The sequence below is a fragment of the Bidens hawaiensis genome, unplaced genomic scaffold (genome assembly GCF_021521415.1).
Source record: "Bidens hawaiensis isolate Kalapana, Puna unplaced genomic scaffold, B.hawaiensis_p1.1 tig00419570_1, whole genome shotgun sequence".
NCBI classification, from domain to species: domain Eukaryota; kingdom Viridiplantae; phylum Streptophyta; class Magnoliopsida; order Asterales; family Asteraceae; genus Bidens; species Bidens hawaiensis.
Genome location: NW_027506839.1, coordinates 55,933 through 73,666, shown reverse-complemented (window position 1 = coordinate 73,666; position 17,734 = coordinate 55,933). Strand labels below are relative to the sequence as shown.

The following is a 17,734-nucleotide window of genomic DNA, read 5'->3' as shown; positions in this document are numbered from 1 at the left end:
AGTAGTAATAATAATAATCATAATAATAATAATAATGACAACAATAACAACAATAGAATTTATAAATATAACAATAACACTTGTAATTAACGAAAATGTACCTAATAATATTTTAATCTCACACAACCTTATCGAATCTCAAAACCCGTCATAAATCTTAGTATTTCGCTATGAGTTTATCTAATTCTTGTCATCATCAACAACTAGGAATATTTGTCGGTGAATCTCGAGGAGTTTGACCACGTTCATCCTAGTTTTTTTTTTCTTATTATCTCTCCTCACTTAGTCCACTCATTAAAGGTAAGTAAACTCACATACCCCTTTTTACCGTTTTAAGTTTTGGGGACGTTATGCGTTCACAACCAAATTTATTATTGATTTACACTACGATTACAGTATATGCGTTATTGAAATTACTTGATTAGTTGATACGTGTGAATGTGAAAATGTGTTTACTTTTTGTTGTGGTGGTTGGTATCTCATCATCATCCTTATTAGTATGATCATACGCTGTCGGAGTAAACAGTAATCAATACGATTCGGTTGAAAAGACAACTTTTATTTATTGTTATATTAGTTGTAGTGATTTACAATTATCGCATGGAATTGTCTTTTATTATTATATATACTCAAAAACTGTGGTTTACTTGCTCAACTTTATGTTGACAAAAATATATATTTTCACACATGACGCAGGTAGATTTATCGGATGAATCAAGTATTGGAAGTTATATGAGACCTTAAGTTGCATGATGAATGAAGAACACTTTTATTTTAAGTTATTTATGTTTCGAATATTTAAATGTAACGGTATTTCTTTTGAGACAATGTTTGTGCTTTTAAATCTTGATATATGAATGAATAATTTAGATATTGACACGTGTATTTTACTTAGTGTCTTCTGAGCTATGATACAATCAATGTCGCGCCCCAGCATGTTCCGTCGTAGGTCGGGGTGTGACAGATTGGTATCAGAGCCAGGTTATAAGATAGGTGGTTAGACGTAACGACCTAGTAGCATGCTTAGGGTCCCTAAACGTGCATCCTACTTGTTTAACTTTTTGTACATAGCTTAGCATATTTATATTGTTCAACATATACAATTGTACACAAAAGCACACACTTAATCCGAGGCTATGCCTCACCCTCCAAAATTATTATTATTATTATTATTATTATTATTATTATTATTATTATTATTATTATTAATATTATTATTACTATTATCATTAACTCTAGGATGATTTTTTTATTGGGAAATTCCTTAGGAAATCCTACCTTTTTTTTTCTCCCCTCTCATTGAGGATGATTCGTGGGACGGATATGTAGTAACTGGAAGAGGGACACACTTGTTTACCGAACCCTTGACACCAAGGCTTGCGAGCTTAAGGAAGTGCAATGCGCATAAATCTCAATTAACCGCGAGACCTGGTTGCCTTCCTGGAGTGTTTGATAAGGGTGTGGAACTTATTAGGCCAAAGCATATCACACCAAACGTACCCGAATCTACTACCCTCATTGTATCAACGTGGTCATGTGACGATCACATCCTTAAATTTATAACCGAAGTTACGGTGAGTCGTGGATAAACTCGTTTTTTTTTCCGTATTGTGTTTTGTTGGTCGGATGGATGAAGTATGCACAATGGGGCGGTTCCCGAACTACTTCAACCATCTACCTCAACACCCCCTCAAATTGGCTTTTCGATTGATTTTGTTTATTTGGTGTTCGATATTTTTTCATTTGTTGTAAGGACCCATGGTGGTTCATGCAGCCCTAACTAACAAATGAATCCATTTACATTTTAAGATATATTTTCATAATATTATAAATGACAAGAATTGTATAATCACAACTTTCCCTAAGTAATGAAATCCTAACCTCAAACTACTATTATGATATACGAGTATCAATTTACATCAAATACTTATTTACTAATCACTTTTGAATCAAGATAAACTATTTTCAAGTATTCAACCTGAGATTTTTTTTAAAAATTTGTAACAACTTATCAATTTATTAAACTTTGATAAAACCCATTCATCAAAATTATCTGATTAATTCTCAATATAGATTTTAACTTATCCTAAAGTTAAGAGTAAACGCTAGCTCAACATATTTCAAAATTCAGTTTTTCTTAATAGTTCATTTGTGGTTTACACAACTCATCAACTCATTTCTTGAAAATCGTGTCATTATTAATCATAAAAGGTTTTAAGCAAGAAATCCTTGTACTAAACATTAATCAAGTGTTCTTCTATGGTTACTCACATAGTAATTTCAATTCAAAATGTTGAAAGCAATCAAACCCAATCTTGTGCGTTAAGCTAATTTTTTGAAATATTGACTCATTTACCCACTGCTTATCCTCACCACCAACATTGGCAAACATTATTAAATTATACTATTCATCGACAACCCACCCCAAACTTAGTGTCTTAAACGAGAAGATTTTATGTCAAAATTCACTGATATGCTCCTTTTGTATCTACCATCATCCAATTTCATCTTATGTTCTTATAAGATACCTTCACTAAGAAAACCGACGTTTCATCATCGTTTGTCAGATTCGCGCGACCGCCTTATGGCTGCTATCATCACCAAAGAGCTTGCAGCTACTGTAACATCTGGCAAAAATTTTCGTTAATGTAATCATGATTATCCATCCTAAAATCACTTTATTAATAAAATCTCTCTTTATTAAGGTTTATTATCTTTCAAAGTCAACAAAAGTCCAAAATTCGGCACGAAACGAGAAAAATCTGCAAATACCTCGGGCAGCAATACAGAAAGTAAATAAATCATTAGATCGATTAAACAATCTCAAAAATTCAAAATAAATATGAAAACATGTGAGACAACATAAAAAATATAATTTAGGAAGACTCAAAACACAAAAATTGAAAACTAAACGAACACGAGTCAGTACAGGACCCGGGAAGGACCCCACATGAATTATTTTCAAGAAAATAATTTTTATGGTCCATACTATCAGGAATTTGGTTTCGTTCAAAGTCTGACAAAAATTATTGAAAACAGAGTTCGTTTAGATATTTAAAACACGAAATACGTTAAACGGATAACCGAAAATCACCTTGTTATTGATTAAAACCCCTCATATACCCCCCCAACCCCTAGGCCGCCCCCACCTTTCCCCTTGGACACCTCAACACTCTACCATCACACTGTTCCAATAAACTCTTTCCAACACTCCATCTTAATCATTGCATCTTCTAGAAATTGATGAGTTGTTAAACATCCAAGCAATCCAACTCCACCCTATTAGCCAACACGTTGCCTAAACCACCCTCTCCCTCTTCCCTTAAAACCCACGGCCCAAACCCCCTTCACTATTCAAATCAAAATCAAACTCAAACATTAAACACACACATACACATAATCAAGATCAAAGGAGGTTTAAGAGATTTGAAGATAATAAGAAGGATTAAGCTGTCAAGAAGTTATTAGGAAGGAATAGAGCTAGGGAATACACACATCACCATAATTCACCATTTCTATATTTAACAAAATCAAGAAATCAAGTAAGTATTGTATTATGGATTGATTATAGATATACAAGGATTATTGTTCTTGAGTTTGATTTGGAAGATCGTTAATGTGTATATGTATGTGTACCGTGAGTGTATGTATATATGTATGAGAGGATCAAAACTCTATAATACATACATACATACATGCATACATACATACATACATACATACATACATACATACATACATACATACATACATACTAAAGACTCTATATTGATTAGTAGATTTGATGGTTGAGTGTTAATAATCTATTGAACTTTTGATGAATTTGAAAGAGTTTGATTTTAGGATTTGTTATTAGAATAAAGTTTGGATTAATTATTGATTATAAACTTGTTAATATGGGTTTAGATTATTGATAATAGATAAAGCAAGAATGTGTTCATAATTGTAAAATTTGGGGATTTTTGATATGGAATTAATTAGGAGGGTTTGAATGGATTTTTGGATTAAAAGATGTTGTAGAACAACTTAAATATAAGTAAGATACGTCGCATGTTATAAATAATAGATAGAACTTGAAATTTGTTGAAGTTACTAAATAAAGAAACATTAATCTAAGAAAAGATAAAATTTGGATTTTGATATGAAACTTATAATGAATGAAATCAATAGGTGATTAACAACAACTTAAAATAAGATAGGATGTATAATTTGAAACTTGGATTAGTTACTTCATTGTTTAAATAAACAACACCTTTCTAAAGATAGAAACTTTGTTAAATGGTGAATTAAAAGAATATAATGAAATAGATTATTTGGGATGAATGAAACCCTAACAACTTAAATGAATGAATTAAACATAGAATTGTATTTAACCAGACTGGAAGAATTAGCGTAATTAGAATTACAAATATTAAAAGTTACTAAAATAAGTAACTTTGTTAAACCAACACTTCGATAATTTATAAAAATCTATGATCCTTTGACTTGAATGATTGATTAAAGTTTGATAAAGATAGAAATGATATAAAAGTGACTAGTTACAAAGGTATAGGAACTTCTAAAAAGCTAAACACATAATGATATTAAAAAGAATAAAACTTGGATCATGAACACATGGATTCTTTTAAAAAGAAATTGAGAATCTTGTTTAAAAAGTAACAATTTGGAATTATTAGGAACTTACGAAATAAGTTTAAAATCTGGATTTTTGGATATTTAAACATAATTGTATATAAATAAATAACAAGTTTAACTAGTAACATTGTTAAGGTAATTTAAAATACTAACTAGAAACCGAAAAACTCGATTAAGGTATCTTATGAATATATATAGTCAAAACTGTAATTTATGGAGATTTTTTTTGATTTTTAGTAAAATCCATTCTGATTATTCTGATTTTTTAGGACTTATTTGTTTGTCGTACAAAAAACCTTTTTGAATTACCAGTAAAAAGAGATTTCCCTGATGACAAAGCTTTTAACGACGCCCCATATCCTTTCCTTTTCCAAATATTTTTACGAATACGCTTTTTTGATATCGAAGTACGTTTTTTTGGAACTGCCATTTTAAAGTTACTTGTTTTTATATGTTGTTATATGTGTGTTTAGTTCATAAGATGATTAGAATAGACTTGTGTAATTTATTTGACTCGTCGGGAACTTAAACGGTCGAAAAATCGGCTTTTTAAGCAAAACCGACATAACTATTAGGGACTGTTTTAGAACAGCCCCTAAATTTTTAAAATACTCATGTATAACATAATTTAATACATGAGAAAAAGACAAGATGATAAAACTTAGTCCTAAACGGTTCGTGTCGCGAAAACCGACACGTAAACATTAAAAAATTGCTATTTTAAGAAAATATTAACAAAAATGAAAATAATATATTTTCACAAGTAAACTTGTAAAACTTGACTAATATCTATTTTACAAGTATTTTCCATAACTTATAAGATACATTTTATACGAAAAACCGAAATAACGCGTTTTAAGCATAAAACCGACAAGTTTTGTGAAAAATAGAAGATTAATATTTTCTTAAAAATTTCCAGCAACTGAAACTTAAAATATTTTAATATATTTTAACTGTTTATTAACTAATTAATTAATAGCTAACGGAAAACCAAACTATGTGTACTCGCTTATGTGCTTATGTGTTTATATGCTTATATGAATACTAGAATAAGACTTATAAAAAGGAGCTTTGTATAAAAACTAAAATCAAGTTTTCATTAACAAAACGTGTTCTAATATAGGACACGGGATTTTTGGAAAGGCTACAAGACAGTGAGTTTCTCTATCGAACCTCCTCGATTTTTAACTGGAAATGTTTTCAAAATGATATTTAATTGTGTTTTGGGGAAAATCATATCCTTTATTACATATTGATTTCATTGTTAATTTATAAAGGCATTTTATTTTACAAATTGGTGTATAATGCGGGATGAATCTAGTTGGCTAAATAACTGTTAACCGAATTAGTAAGGGCACAGAAATATGGGTAGATCTATCGGGGTGACGCCCCCCACTTCCAATCGCGTTGGGTTAAAAGTGGATATATTTTGAGTATGGTATGTTTCAAGTTATCAACTGAGATAGTCATACGTAATGTTGTATTCTTTTCTCGTCTACAACTGCTCAATTTGTTTAAGAAATGAAATGCCTATTGTTTTGTGATGTAATAACGGTAGATCATTACACACGGATTTGTGATATAATGGCGGTAGATCATTATACACGGAATATTTGGATATAATTCGGGGTGTAGTGACGATTAAACACGAATTGATATCGGATTTGATTATTTGGATTATGTTTTTGATTCATATATATATATATATATATATGGAAGATGGAGGTAGCAGAAATGAGAAGATGGAGGTAGCACAAGTGCGGAAGATTGTTGGGCCATCAAGAAGGCACAAGTGCGGAAGATGGAGGTAGCAGAAATGAGAATGCTACGTTGGATGTGTGGGCACACAAGGCTAGACAGAATAAGAAACGTTGTGCTTCGCGAGAGATTAGGGGTGGCGAACATAGCAGACAAGATAAGAGAGTGGAGATTGAGATGGTTTGGACATGTAAAGAGAAGACAGACGACGAATCCTGTTAGATCCGTAGAAAACATTACTATAGAGGGGAGGAGGGGTAGAGGACGACCGAAATTGACTTGGGATGAGAGGATTAGGCATGATTTGATAGACCTAAACCTCTCCGAGGACATGGTTGAGGATAGGAATTCGTGGAGAAGTAGAATTAAAGTTAAGGATTTTTAGAGAGAATTGAATACCTTAGGGCTTAGACTTAACTTATTTAGGTCACATACCATAATGGTATTTCCCTTACATATTTTATTATTATTATTAGCTTTTATATTGCGGTTAAACTGTGACCTTTTTATTAATATTATTATAATTAGTAGCAGTTTTTTATATAACTGTTAAACTTTGATTTCCTTTTTTTTGCTTCATACACATGTTCTTAGAGCCGAGGGTCTCTCTGGAAGCCACCTCTTTATTCCTTTGGATAGAGGTACGGTGTGCCTACATCCCACCCTCCCCAGACCCTACCTATAGCTCTTCTGTCGGTGGGATTTTACTGGGTATGATTGATTGATATATTGATATATATATGGACTATTTTGATATAAAAGGGAAACTCACCAACACGTTGTTTTGATCGATATTTTAATATGTTTTTCAGGTAAGTGAAGATTTCGAGGTGGCATGGAAACGAGAGCATGTGGTGTTTGAACAAAATTGAAGTATTGTAAACCGTGCATTAGCACGTGTAATAAACTCTGATTTTGTAAAATATTTTCCTATAATAAAAGATGATGCCTTTATTATTAATTGTCTATTGTTATTGGCTATCGGCATCTGTCATAACCCGAATGGCTTAAGTTAAGTCTTCCGCTGTGTTAAGTTAAGATTTTCGGGGTGTGACAGAAGTTGGTATCAGAGCCAATAGTTATAGAGAATTAGAAAATAAAAGGTTTTCTAAACTATAACCGTATGTTCAAACACACGCTCCTTTCCCGTCTCTCGAAACGAAAAGGTAATAATATATATATATATATAATTGATTATTACTAACTTAAATTGATATGTTCTTTACAGATGACGACCCCATTAGTGATTGTGTCTGACTCTGACTCCAGTGACTACAGTATTCCGCTATCACCGGTCGAGTGGGGCCCAGTAGTTGCATCAGGAGACGCTGTTTCTACCTCGGGGACCGCACCTCTCAAGGTGTATTCCCGAAAAAGAACCAGGGCCACCCGCGATGCACCGGCCCCAGTTGCTTCTATTCCACTAGCTGTGATCCCACCTCCTCCACCACCGCCTCCCTCATCGGAGCCTGTGGTCAAGGAAGGACCCACCGATCACGAGCTACTTATGGTTCTTCTTGGCATGTTCTCAGCATATGGGAACATTGTTCACAATATGGTGAACCACGTCCTTGCCATAGAACACAAGCAGGGCACAGATGATCTATCGCACAATGCCTTGTGCCAGTTTGTGTATGACATGAAGAATCAGGGATTGCTCATAGAGGCTCGGGTGGGAGACCTCGAGATGAAGAATGGCATAATGGAGCCATGTTTGTGTTACTTGATGAGCATACACTAGACTTAGCTCACAAGTAGTGTTGGTTATTGGGATAGTATGTTTATTTTGATAATATGTTGTGTAACTATGAACAAGTAGTCTTTTGTATGGTTGTGGTGAACTTGGTAGGAACTTAAAAACTATGGTAGTATGGTGGGTGACTAAGGTGTAAGTATGTACACCTTATTTTGGTATCATTTTGGTAATTATAAAATCCCACTCTTTGACGATTATATATGTGTTTGTGTTATGAATAATGCAATTTAATTTCTCAGATAAAGATCATTTTTTCCAAAACTAACAAAATTATATTTTTTTTTCTAAAAAGAATATGGCGCCCAAAACAAGACGAGCAACTAACAATCAAGCGTCCGGATTACCATCCTCTCAAGACGAGTTAGCTCAACTAATCGCTCAACATGTAAATACGGCACTCGAGCAACATGAGGCTAACCGCAACACAAGACAAAACCCCCCGAAATACAACTAATAATATAAATGGAGGAACACCTAGAACCGAAAATCTAAATGAAAATCCCTCAGGTAGTACGGTACACGGGTGCTCATACAAAACTTTCCAAGTTTGCGGACCGAAAGAATTTACCGGTGCCGAAGGACCTTTGGAAATTATCCGATTGATCGAGAAGATGGAATCGGTAATGAAAATCAGTGATTGCACTCCTCTCGAACGAATAAAATACGGAGTGTGTTCATTCCGTGATGAGGCACTCGAGTGGTGGAACTCCATAATCCAAAACCTTGGAGAAGATGCTGCATACCGTCTAACCTGGGAAGAACTAAAAGAAATGTTGCTAAAGGAGTACTGTCCCCAAAACGAACTTCAGAAGATTGAATATGACTTCTGGCAGTTAAAAATGGAAGGTGCCGGCATCGGAGGATATACTTCCCGATTCAATGCATTGGCTAGACTGGTACCCCGACTGGTTACGCCAGAATATGCAAGAATCGAGAGGTACATCTGGGGCTTAGCTCCCGAGATCCAAGGAATGGTCACCTCTTCCAAACCAACCACATCCAGTCAGCCCGAGAGCTGGCAAAATCGTTAACTGATGATGCAATTCGTATGGGAACTCTGAAAGACTTCAGTAAGAAAGCGGCCACCGCCGAACCTGAACGAAAAACAGTTACAGAGAATCAGAAACCCGGAGAACTCAAACGAAAGTGGAATGGTAACACAGGAGGACAGTTCAAAAGAAACCAAGGAGCAGGAAGAATGTTTGCAGCAAACGCAAGAGGACCAGGAGGAAGCTCAGGACAAGGATCCACTTGTAATAGGTGTGGAAGAATTCATATTGGTGAATGCTGGAAATGTAACCGATGCAACCGTTTCGGTCATATAACCCGCGACTGCTACGCAAAGATAGCAACATCTACGGGAAGCCGAACTCCCGGATGTTTTGAGTGCGGTGTCATCGAACATTTAAGAAATTAGTGCCCCAAACTCAAAGGCCAAAACACTAGGGGCAAAGCATTTGAGATGAACGCGAAGAAGGCCCGGAAGGACTCATCCGTAGTCACCGGTACGTTTCTCATTAATAATCACTATGCTTATGTATTATTCGATACTGGAGCAGATCTAAGTTTTGTTTCTAACCAATTTGAACCCCTCCTCGGTGTTGAATCTAGTAAGTTAGACAATAACTACTCAATAGAATTAGCTAACGGGAAACTAACTGAAACCGGTAAAATTGTCCAAAACTGTAACATTCTGTTAGAAAATCATAGATTTCCAATCGACCTTCTACCTGTAGAATTAGGCAGTTTTGATATTGTAGTAGAAATGGACTGGTTATCCAAAAATGGAGCTGAGATCATATGTTCCAAAAAACTAGTTCGTTTACCAACCCCGAATGGTCAATGTCTGAACATTCAAGGAGATCAGAGTAATACAGAGTTAAAACTCTCTAGTATCACAAAAACCCGCAAAATGCTAAGGAAAGGATGTCAGGCTTTTCTTGTCAATGTGGTCGACACAAAAGCAAAAGAACGGAAAATAGACGATATCCCTATAGTCTGAGATTTTCCAGAAGTTTTCCCCGAAGATTTTCCTGGAATACCTCCTAGTGTCAAGTCGAATTCAGAATCGATCTGGTTCAGGATGCCGCTCCGATAGCTCGATCTCCGTATAGATTGTCACCATCGGAAATGCATGAGTTATCTAACCAACTTCAGGAATTACTGGACAAAGGATTTAAAAGACCAAGTTTCTCACCTTGGGGAGCTCCAGTCTTATTTGTGAAAAAGAAGGACGGTTCTTTCCGAATGTGTACCGATTATAGAGAATTGAACAAACTTACCATTAAGAATCGGTACCCACTACTGAGGATTGATGATTTGTTTGTTCAGTTGCAAGGGTCAAGCTATTACTTGAAGATCGACTTGCGATCCGGGCATCATCAGTTACGTGTTGCAGAAGAAGATGTTCACAAGACTGCTTTCAGAACTCGCTATGGTCATTATGAATTTTTGATCATGCCATTTGGTCTAACGAATGCACCCGCTGTATTCTTGGATCTTATGAACAGAGTTTGTAAGCCATACTTGGACAAATTCGTGATAGTATTCATCGATGACATACTTATCTACTCACGAACCAGGAAGGAACATGAGCAACACTTGAAGTTGATTTTAGAATTACTAAAAGAAGAAAAGATATATGCCAAAATTTTCAAGTGCGATTTCTGGCTTCGAGAAGTCCACTTTTTAGGAAATAATCAATAAGAACGGTATACTAGTTGATCCAAAAAAATTTGAAGCAATTAAGAATTGGGAGACACCAAGGTCACCCACTGAAGTGCGACAATTTTTGGGATTAGCTGGTTACTACCGTAGATTCATTGAGAATTTTTCTTCTATAGCTCAACCCTTAACCCAATTGACTCAGAAAGACAGGAAATATGAGTGGACCGAAAAGCAAGAAGAAGCCTTCCAACTGCTTAAACAAAAGTTGTGTAGTGCACCAATCTTGTCCCTACCAGAAGGAACTGATGGATTTATAGTTTTTACTGTGATGCATCACGATTAGGCCTTGGATGCGTGCTTATGCAAAAAGAAATGGTGATAGCCTAAGCATCACGACAACTTAAAGTGCACGAGAAAAAACTAAACAACTCATGATTTGGAATTAGGAGCAGTTGTTTTTGCACTCAAGATTTGGAGACACTACCTCTATGGCACCAAGTGCACAATCTTCACTGATCACAAGAGCCTCCAACACATATTTGACCAAAAGGATTTAAATATGAGGCAACAAAGGTACGTAGATGTAAGGCCCCGTTACCGGTAGCCCTACTTTAGTGTTGGATTTACTCATAAACGCGGTTCTAAATATCAGAGTTAGTAAAAACTTTCGAGGAATAATATCAAAGTCAACCATTCATTATAACATCCATAACATGTCTTTCAAAAACATAACATAAAACACAGCATTTCAAACATCACGACAATCTCTAGACGCCAGCCTCTTCGGATTCTGCCATGTGTCTTCCTCAAGCCTACTGCCTCAGTCGATTAGCCTGCGTGCATACTAAAAGTCAGCTACCCTGAGTGAGTTCTAGTTAATCATACAACATACAATACATTCACATACTAGCATATGCACCCGGAGGTACATACCTTCATATCTTCTTACACACTTACTTACATACGTATTTTCATTCTTTCTTTCGTACTTACTTACATACTTTCATTCATACGTATACATTTTAAAGAGCATTCCGCCCTATAACCTTCGCCGATATTATTAGGGTCGGTTCCCTACATTCTCCGACACTATTAGGGTCAGTTCCCTTCATTCGCGCTACTATAACATACCTGTCATTTACATACTTTCCTTGATGATACTTGCAATCTCCGAAGAGCGTTCACGTACCATCAACATTTCATACATATATTTTTCATACATCATACATATTCATACATATGTCATTCATACATCATACATATCAATCATACCTTTAACTAACACTTGACGGCACATGCAATATCCGAAGATCGTTCACGCATCGTCAAGTAATCGTCATACATAAATCATATAAGGCATACACTTACCACCTAAGGTAAGTGTATTGACTATCACATCGATTATGCACACAGCCCCGAAAACATAACAAGGAAGTGGGGCTAGAAACTCACCTCAATGTGGTTGCGTTCACCGTTTACGATTATTCCCTTCTTGAGCTGTGCACGACTAACTGTATAATAATTATACGTATCAATAAACTATCACTACACATATCGTCTTTCTAGTTTAATTATTACCCTCAACGAACGGGGGTCCGGGGGTAGCGCTCCTAGCAGCGGGGTTCTAGGGGCGGCAGCCCCTAGCAGGGTCCAAGGGGCAGAGCCCCTGGCTGGGGTCGAGCTGGGTCCAAGGGGCAGAGCCCCTAGCAGGGTCCAACACATTTTCCATTAGAATTCTGGATCATTATTTAATTTTCTACTTAAAAGTTCAAGGATTTCTTTGTAATTAAATCATTCTTTTCCAGTTCAGGGACTGTTCTGTCATTCTATCAAACTTCTGGTTCGCTACTTGGTTCTTAATGAATTGTGTTATCTTAACGAACTGATCCATGCAGCGAATTGAATCCTTTAACGACTGGTTATTAAGTGAACTGGATCTTATAACGAATCAGTCCATAACGAACCAGTCTTGGTAACGAATTGGTCCATCCAATTCGTTATCTTTTCTAATGAATGACTATAATTAATTCGTTATCTTTTTCTTAACAAATCTGGACGCGAACTAAGGCCAGTTCATTATTCTTTACTCAGCGAATCAACTTAACGAATTGAACACAAACTGTAGCTAGTTCGTTATGTTCCCATAGACGAACCAGCTAGCAAATCACCTTTAATTCGTTAAATTCCCGTAACGAACTAGGGTTAGGTCAAGGAATGTCAGAACATTCCCTGACACGTATTAACTTTTCCAGCGCCGCCGCCGGAAAGCCGCCGGAAAACCGCGAACACGTCGAAAAACGAGTTTTAACTCGTTTTTCACCATTTTTCGTCCCGCTCGATCCAAATCTAAGCTAGGATGACCCCTAAGCTCATCATATGTTCGGTTTATACCCGATTCCACCCGGATCTCGTGGCTTAAAAGGTTTAACGGTGTCGGCTCGTCGTTTCGTGACTATATCTAACGGGTTAAGCTCATACAATATTAAACTATCATTACCTCGGGTCGGTGCTCGGATTCTTTCTTGGTTTCGGCTAGAGAGGGAGAGAACTAGAGAGAGATCTTAAGTGTGTGTTTTGGTGGTGTATGGAATATGTGTGAATGAGGATTAAATGGAGATTAAGGGTTTATATATTTATGGATCATGGGCATAAGCCCATGGTCTTTCCTTCTTTCCTTTATGACCCAAGTCCATAACCCATATCCATAAACCCAACACTAGCCCAACTCATATTCTATTTATATAAACCGATAACGACCCACTATAAAATAAATGAAATTTATTTTATTATTATAACCAAAAGCGGGATGTTACAGTAGAACTACTCAATGACTACGACTGTGACATTCGCTACCACCCAGGTAAAGAAAATGTTGTAGCTGATGCATTGAGTAGGAAAGAAAGAGAAAAACCACTTCGTGTCCGTGCATTAGGATTAACAATCCAAACAAGCCTCACTACTCGAATCCAAGATGCACAAAAAGAAGCTTTGAAACCTCGGAACATAAAAACCGAGAAGTTACGTGGACTTGAGTGTGAATTCACAACGAAGTCTGATGGTACATTGTACTTGATTGATCGAGTTTGGGTACCACGTTATGGAAATTGATGGAATCTAGTATTGGATGAAGCTCATAAATCCAATTACTCCATTCACCCAGGAGCAACCAAGATGTATAAAGATCTCCAAGAATTCTATTAGTGGCCAAACATGAAAGGAGATATAGCGATTTATGTCAGTAAGTGTTTGACATGCTCAAAAGTGAAAGCTGAACACCAGAAAACCATCTGGATTGTTACAGCAGCCAGAGATTCCACAGTGGAAATGGAAAAACATTACAATGGATTTTTGTGACTAAATTACCAACTACCCCCAATAACCACGATTCCATTTGGGTAATTGTAAACAGATTAACAAAATCCACTCATTTCATTCTCATTCGCGAGAAAGATAGCCTGGAGAAGTTAACTCGATTATATGTGAGAGATTATGGCTAAACATGGCATACCTGTTTCCATCATCTCCGACAGAGACGGTCGTTTCATCGCCCGATTTTGGCAATCTCTGCAAGAATTTTTAGGCACACGCCTAGACTTGAACACCGCTTATCATCCCAAGACCGACGGCCAAAGCGAGAGAACCATTCAAACATTGGAAGATATGTTAAGATCCTGCGTTCTTGATTTCGGCAAAAGCTGGGATACCCATTTACCGCTAGCTGAGTTTTCCTACAATAACAGCTACCACTCCAGTATTAAGGCTGCACCGTTTGAAGCCTTATACGGGAGAAAATGCAGATCCCCTCTTTGTTGGGCTGAAGTTTGAGAGAAACAACTGACAGGACCTGAAATTGTTCAGGAGACCACTGACAGGGTCTTCCAGATCAAAGACAGGTTGAAGGCTGCAACATACCGACAAAAGAGCTATGCTGACTATCGTAGAAAACCGTTGGAATTTCAAGTGGGAGATCAAGTTCTGTTGAAAGTTTCACCCTGGAAAAGAGTAATCAGATTCAGGAAGAAAGGAAAGTTGAGTCCTAGATACGTGGGACCATTCAAGATCATTGATCGAATTGGTCCAGTAGCTTATCGACTCAAATCACCTTCAGAATTGAACGGAATACACGACATGTTCCATGTATCAAACTTGAAGAAATGCTTATCCGACGAATCACTGATTGTTCCCGTTGAGGATATCCGAGTTGATGACAAGCTTCGATTTGTCGAGGAGCCTGTAGAAGTCATGGACTAGAAAATAAAGAAGTTCATACGGGATCGAATCAAGCTGGTCAAAGTTCGCTGGAAATCAAGACTAGGTCCCGAGTTCACCTGGGAAAACCAAGACCAGATGAAACGAAAATATCCTCATCTGTTTCTAGTAGAGTCAGAAGCCAGTGACACTTCCTAAATTTCGGGATGAAATTTCTTAAAGGAAGGGAGAATGTAACATCTGGCAAAAATTTTCGTTAATGTAATCATGATTATCCATCCTAAAATCACTTTATTAATAAAATCTCTCTTCATTAAGGTTTATTATCTTTCAAAGTCAACAAAAGTCCAAAATTCGGCACGAAGCGAGAAAAACGTGCAAATACCTCGGGCAGCGAGCCAGAAAGTAAACAAATCATTAGATCGATTAAACAATCTCAAAAATTCAAAATATATATATGAAAACATGTGAGACAACATAAAAATATAATTTAGGAAGGCTCAAAACACAAAAATTGAAAACTAAGCCAACACGAGTCAATAAGGACCCGGGAAGGACCCCACATGAATTATTTTCAAGAAAATGATTTTTATGGTCCATACTATTATGAATTTGATTTCGTTCAAATTCTGACAAATTTTATTGAAAACAGAGTTCGTTTGGATATTTAAAACACGAAATACGTAAAACGGATAACCGAAAATCACCTAGTTATTGAATAAAACCCCTCATATACCCCCCCACCCCTAGGCTGCCCCCACCTTTCCCCTTGGACATCTCAACACTTTACCATCACACTTGTTCCAATAAACTCTTTCCAACACTCCATCTTAATCATTGCATCTTCAAGAAGTTGATGATTTGGTAAACATCCAAGCACTCCACCTCCACCCTATTAGCCAACACATTACCCTAAACCTCCCTCTCCCCCTTCCCTTAAAACCCACGGCCCAAACCCCCTTCACCATTCAAATCAAAATCAAACTCAAACATTAAACACACACATACACATAATCAAGATCAAAGAAGGTTTAAGAGATTTGAAGATAATAGGAAGGATTAAGCTATCAAGAAGTTATTAGAAAGGAATAGAGCTAGGGAACACACACATCACCATCATTCACCATTTCTATCTTTAACAAAATCAAGAAATCAAGTAAGTATTGTATTATGGATTGATTATAGATATACAAGGATTATTGTTCTTGAGTTTGATTTGGAAGATTGTTAATGTGTATATGTATGTGTGCCGTGAGTGTATGTATATATGTATGAGAGGATCAAAACTCTATAATACATACATTCATACATCCTAAAGACTCTATATTGATTAGTAGATTTGATGGTTGAGTGTTAATAATCTATTGAACTTTTGATGAATTTGAAAGAGTTTGATTTTAGGGTTTGTTATTAGAATAAAGTTTGGATTAATTATTGATTATAAACTTGTTAATATGGGTTTAGATTGTTGAAAAGTATTGTTAGAAATAGATGAAACAAGAATGTGTTCATAATTGTAAAATTTGGGGATTTTTGATATGGAATTAATTAGAAGGGTTTGAATGGATTTTTGGATTAAAAAATGTTGTAGAACAACTTAAATATAAGTAAGATAGGTTGCATGTTATAAATAATAGATAGAACTTGAAATTTGTTGAAGTTACTAAATAAAGAAACATTAATCTAAGAAAAGATAAAATTTGGATTTTGATATGAAACTTATAATGAATGAAATCAATAGATGATTAACAACAACTTAAAATAAGATAGGATGTATAATTTGAAACTTAGATTAGTTACTTCATTGTTTAAATAAACAACACCTTTCTAAAGATAGAAACTTTGTTAAATGGTGAATTAAAAGAATAAAATGAAATAGATTATTTGGGATGAATGAAACCCTAACAACTTAAATGAATGAATTAAATATAGAATTGTATTTAACCAAAGTGGAAGAATTTGCTTAATTAGAATTAAAAATATTAAAAGTTACTAAAATAAGTAACTTTGTTAAACCAACACTTCGATAATTTATAAAAATCTATGATCCTTTAACTTGAATGATTGATTAAAGTTTGATAAAGATAGAAATGATATAAAAGTGACTAGGTACAAAGGTATAGAAACTTATAAAAAGCTAAAACATAATGATATTAAAAAGAATAAAACTTGGATCATGAACACATGGATTCTTTTAAAAAGAAATTGAGAATCTTGTTTAAAAAGTAACAATTTGGAATTATTAGGAACTTATGAAATAAATTTAAAATCTGGATTTTGGATATTTAAACGTAATTGTATATAAATAAATAACAAGTTTAACTAGTAACATTGTTAAGGTAATTTAAAATACGAACTAGAAACCGAAAAACTCGATTAACGTATCTTATGAACATATATAGTCAAAACTGCAATTTATGGTAAATTATATGTTATTATATGTGTGTTTAGTTCATAAGATGATTAGAATAGACTTGTGTAATTTATTTGACTCGTCGGGAACTTAAACGATCGAAAAATCGGCTTTTTAATCAAAACTGACACAACTATTAGGGACTGTTTTAGAACAGCCCCTAAAGTATTGAAATACTCATGGATAACATAAGTTAATACATGAGAAAAGGACAAGATGATAAAAGTTAGTCCTAAACAGTTCGTGTCACGAAAACCGACACGAAAACGTTAAACCGAAATAACGCGTTATAAGCA

General features: G+C 35.4%; 1 pseudogene across 1 annotated transcript in view; it reads left to right on the top strand.

The window, feature by feature from the left end:
* The first annotated feature begins 9,611 nt into the window (after positions 1-9,611).
* The window catches only part of LOC143618642 (glycerophosphodiester phosphodiesterase GDPDL3-like), a 59,904-nt pseudogene continuing 51,781 nt past the window's right edge, over positions 9,612-17,734 (top strand). Inside the window, exon 1 of the transcript XR_013151056.1 lies at positions 9,612-10,017. The product of XR_013151056.1 is annotated as a glycerophosphodiester phosphodiesterase GDPDL3-like (transcript). The remainder of the gene's footprint in view (positions 10,018-17,734) is intronic.